Genomic DNA, 5,634 nt, shown 5'->3' on the forward strand with positions numbered 1-5,634 from the left:
CAGGATGGACTCTGCAGTGTCTTTTTCACGAGGTCACTGGACTCGGTGTTGACTCATGAATGATCTGAGCGGGATCTGCAGGATCTGATGTGAGGGAACTCCACAATGGGGCACTGTTAAACTATCAAACTCTCTCCCACAGGAGGCAGCCCCGGCCACAAAACTAGATAGCTTCCAATGAGGATTGGGCAAATTCTTAGAGGAGGAGGAGGAGGCTATTGATGGCTACTAGCCGGGATGGCTGTGCTCTGCGCTCCACAGTCGGAGGCAGCCCTGCTTCTGAATGCCAGATGCTGGAAAATGCAGGAGGGGGGAGAGGTGCCCTTGTGTTGAATCCTGCTTCCTGGTTCCCCAGAGGTATCTGGTCCAGCAGACTTTTATGTTCTTGTGCAAGCAGAGGTTGCCTGAAGGAGCTGCTGGGGCTTCTCCCGGCCATCAGTGACTCGCAAAAAGCAGGGCGGGCCAGCCTCTCAAACCGATCTCGGATTTGGCAGAAGGAGAGAAGAAAAGGGTGCCTTTTTGGAATTACTTGGCCACAAAGAGTCTCTCCTGGTCTTGAGAATTTTTTAAAAAAGTTCCCTTTTTCAACAGGAGATGACCAGGGCTTGAACATTGGGGCATGTGGTCTGCCACTGGGCTGTGGAACAAAATGGATTGGGAGTATGTTGGCCAGGGGGTTCCACTGCTGTGTGCCCTGCCAGGCTCATGGCACAAGGCTAGACGTGTGGATTCAGATGGGGAGGACCTCCTAGCCTAGCGGGGGCAGAAGAGCCTTGCATCTGATCAGGCCAAAGGGTGCCCATCTAGTCCCAAACTTCAGGGGGGGGCACCAGGATGGGGAAGGCTGTTCTCCATCCATGCTGGGCATATAACCTGCAAGGGAGGGCTGATTCCTCCTCGCCCAGTTTGGGGAAAGCAAATGTTGAAAATTCACTGTCTCTGGCCACAGAAATAGTAGTTCCTGGTCTTTCCATCTGAGTGCTGGGTATGAATCTTCAAATAAACTTAGAATTTAGCCAGTAACCCTCACCAGATACCTTGTGGCAGCAAGTTCCACAGACTGTGGGGCTAAATAGTCAGAGCACTATGCCAATCCTTGGGGTTCCTTTTCCATTCAGCAGAGTCACCCAGAAAGTCTTCCAGAATCTTCTTTCTCAGTTCAGTTCATGTGCTGGTGAATTCCTATTTGGGAATAAACACCTCGCCCATTCCAGTTCTGCTTGTAAATTGACTTTACAATTTCTACAATTGCTGGCCTAAGGAAAAATCAAGCAAAACTCTCATTCCTCCTCTCTGCTCTTCAGCCATCTGGGCAGAGTAGCAGCCTCTCCTTCAAAGCATGTCTAATAAAGAAGTCTGTTCCTAAGGTAACCCTGTTGCTGAGACAAAAACTTGTTGCTAGGGGCAAAACTATGCAAGGAGCATTTCAAGTCTATTTTTTGACTACACCAATAATATCTGCCCTGAATCTACTGCTCATCATTTTCATTCACTCTAGGGAAACTTCTCCGTAATTTCTTACCATGTTCTCTCCCCTTTGCTTTTTTTTGGGGGGGGGGGATCCATTTGTTCCCAAACACTTCAGACTTCCCACCTAAGATAAGGAAACCCAGTAAAAGGGGGGGGGGGGTTGCCTGAAAACACTGTGTGCAAAATCTCATAATTGTAGAGTTGGGAGGGACCCAAAGGGTCATCTAGCCCAGGGGTCAGTGACCTTTTTCAGCTGTGGGTCAGTCCACCGTCCTTCAGACCATGTGGTGGGCCGGACTATATTTGGAATGATAAAAATGAACAAATTCCTATGCCCCACAAATAACCCAGAGGTGCATTTTAAATAAAAGGACACATTCTACTCATGTAAAAACATGCTGATTCCCGGACCGTCCGCAGGGCGGATTTAGAAGGCAATTGGGCCGCATCCGGCCCCCAGGCCTTAGTTTGCCTACCCATGATCTAGCCCAATACATATATCTGAACTTCAGTTATATCCCCACGTTACTTAAATGTGCCTGTTTTGCACATAGCTGTTCTTCCCTGTGTTACCAGCAGGTGGAGTTGCTTAACTTCACAGAGTTGAGAATTATTCAGCCAGTTGCTGCATTGACTGACTGGTCAGTAAGTGATCCTGAGCAAAGATCAATCAGCTGTCAGTTTGAAGGAACTTAAGTTGCAATTAAATAAAAATCAGGGCTGGGTGCTGTGGATGCATCAGCCACTGGCTGCATGGTACCCAGTTCCAAAACAGGGGTTTGAGTCTCTCGCATCTATGCAAGGTTATTTGATTGATTGATTGATTGATTGATTGATTGAATGAATGAATGAATGAATGAATTTATATACCGCCCTATACCCGGAAGTTTCAGGGCAGTTCACAGAAAATATAACAATATATAAAATTAAAATAAAACAACAAGGTACTCCCATGGGACTTTCAACCCCTGGACATTCCTTCCATAGGCAAAGAATCAAAAATATAAACCACAAAGCATCACAACCAGAAGGGACCAGAAGGGACGAATGCACACAGCATAGCTCCAAAGGGATAATAAAGTATTAACTCATCCAAATATTCCCTTTACAAAACAATAAAGATGTATAAAAATAGAGATATTCACCACTTGTGAGCTTCTTCATTGTTGAGAATAAAGGTACTATATAGTGTTAAATAGGGGGACGCGGGTGGCACTGTGGTCTAAACCACAGAGCCTAGGGCTTGCCGATCAGAAGGTCAGCTGTTCGAATCCCCGCGATGGGGTGAGCTCCCGTTGCTCGGTCCCTGCTGCTGCCCACCTAGCAGTTCGAAAGCACGTCAAAGTGCAAGTAGATAAATAGGTACTGCTACAGCGGGAAGGTAAACGGCGTTTCCGTGAGCTGCTCTGGTTCGCCAGAAGCGGCTTAGTCATGCTGGCCACATGACCCCGAAGCTGTACGTCAGCTCCTTCGGCCAATAACGCGAGATGAGCGCCGCAACCCCAGAGTTGTTTGCGACTGGACCTAACGATCTGGGGTACCTTTACCTATATAGTGTTAAATGAGATAGACCTTTGCATAGGTGGGTGGCATCAAGTAACCATGAGCCTCAATATTTGTATAAGAAATAAAAATTAATGGCATATTGGGGGGGAGGAGAGAAAGGTCCTTCGAGCTCTGCCCTTCAGATACTTTTCATTCAGGAGGTATCTTTTCAAGATGGGCAACTTGCCAAACCCTTGAATACCAGCCATCCAGATGGTTAAGATGAAAGGTCTTCCAGGGTTTGGCAATATAGCCCCGGGCTGCTCTTAAGGGATGAGAAACAAGTTCTTTACCTTTCAGATCCTGCTCTGTTCTCATATACAGGTTCATCAAATGTCCCAGGTGGGAAAAATGGGTACAGCTTGTCCCCTCGTGTGCCTCTTGCTCACGCTGTGCTTTTGGCCCTGAGATATTGACAGGAGCCAGGAGATGCTGCAGGGCAAACTGTGGTGGCAAATGCCAAACTGAAGAACAAACTCTCCCTCTCTGCCCTGGACTGCATAGGACTGCATGGGAACACAGGTGGAAGTTTGGTTCCAAGCAGGTATTGCCAGAAGCATTCCTCCTTGGAGGACATGGGCCTGCAAAATCGCAAGCTGAGCAAAACGGTGACCCATCCATCTGGCAAATTGCAGATGATGATGATGAAGATGATGATGATAAATAATAGCCAGTGGTGGTTAGAGCATCAGGCTAGCACCTGGGAGAGGCTAGGTCATAAAGCTCTCCCTGGATGACCTTGGGCCAGTCACTGTCTCTCAGCCAAACCTACCTCACAGGGTTGTTGTGGAGTCTGAATGAGGAGGGGAGGAACAATGCACCACCTTGGAGAAACAGTTTGGATATAAATGCAATACATAAATAATTTGTATTATAATTTGAGCAGTCGGAGAACTTCATAGGCGCTCTTTTCCTGTAACCATTACAACAGCCTGCAAGGCAGATCAGTATGATTATTATTCCCATGTAGGATGCAAAAGTTTAGAGCGAGTGATCAACCTAAGGCTATCTAGTAAATTCACTGCAGACCTGAGAATTAAACTTAGTATCTATAAGTCAAGTTGCACAGCTCTTGCAAGCTGTGGATCAATAGTCTGGCTCAGTGTACTGTCACCTCCTGCTTTCAGTGGAGAATACCTTTAAATGCCTTTTAAAAAATAAATCACCTAGCAAAATATCCAGACTTGCCAGACTTTGAAACACTGTTCTCACTGGATCAAGTTCACCAATTTTCCCAATTAATTCAACTAAGGGCACTAGGAGAAGGGGACGACAGAGGAGGACGAGATGGTTGGACAGTGTTCTCAAAGCTACGTCAACAGGTTTACCACTCCTATCAGCCAATCACCCATTCCCACCACCCTTCTAAGTAATACCCCTCCCCACCCTCTGACTATACATAAGGGCCTGGTGACTTCTGTTTCAGTGTATCTGAAGAAGTGTGCATGCAGACGAAAGCTCACCTATGACAAACTTAGTTGGTCTCTAAGGGGACGACAGAGGACGAGATGGCTGGACAGTGTTCTTGAAGCTACAAACATGAGTTTGACCAAACTGCGGGAGGCAGTGCAAGACAGGAGTGCCTGGCGTGCTCTGGTGCATGGGGTCACGAAGAGTCGGACACGACTAAACGACTAAACAACAACAACAATTCAACTAAATAGCTTTAGCTGGATTCGGAATAAACGTGCAGCTAATTGTTGCCGTTTTGAATTTTATTGTGCTCTTATCTTCCTTAGTAGGTCATGCAACCTGGTATTCTGAAGAATGCTTTTTATAGGGTGGGGGGCACTGGGGATGAGTTTGTGGACCTGAGGGAGCAGGAGGCCTGAAAAAGTCTGGGAACCCCTATGCTAAGCAATTGTGTAGAATTCGAAAGCCGGGGTGTGCCCTGTGAAATTGGGTTGCCTTAATGATGATGATATTTGCTGCCCCCATTTTTTGGGGGGGGTGTTTGTGATTGGTTTTTAATTGGGATGTAGCTTTGCAAAGCCTTTGCAAGGGAGCGGGCTCCGATCCTGCGCACATAGCAAAAGCAGTGTGTGGCTGTTGAATGTGGAGAGTTGGAGGGGGTGCTTTGGAAATGGGGTCGTGTGGGAAGGATAATGAACTATGAACCCCAAAATTTGTGATCCCCTCCAAACCTGCGCCAAAATTTTGCTGCTGTTCAGCAGCGGAAAAAAAACCTTGTTCTGTAGCGCCCCGCCAGCTGAGCAATTGGTGCATCAAACAAAATTTGGGGGTTCGTAGTTAATGGTTCCCCCACCCCCTGCCCATCACAGTGCAGCCCAGGCAGCTTCAGATCTGCAGCTGGGAGGGGGGGGACCTGCTTTCCAAAGCCAAAACATCTGCAGCCTCTCTCCGCCCCCCACCCACCCATTGTGGCTCAGCAGGATTCCTGCATCTCCTTCCCCTCATTCTCTCCACACTGACCCTTCTGTTTATCCTGATGCAGGTGGGCCGCTTCTGGCCCCCTATTGAACTGCTCTGCCCCCTGGACAAGACTGCGGCCTGTTCAGATCAATGGCGCCTTCTGTTGCTGGGCTGTTTCCAAGGGACCGTCCCCTGCCGTTTTCACAAGGGGGGGTGCAGCTGCCCTCCAAGCCGGGCGATCTTTTG

Source organism: Zootoca vivipara, chromosome 7 (assembly GCF_963506605.1).
Source record: "Zootoca vivipara chromosome 7, rZooViv1.1, whole genome shotgun sequence".
Classification (NCBI taxonomy): Eukaryota; Metazoa; Chordata; class Lepidosauria; order Squamata; family Lacertidae; genus Zootoca; species Zootoca vivipara.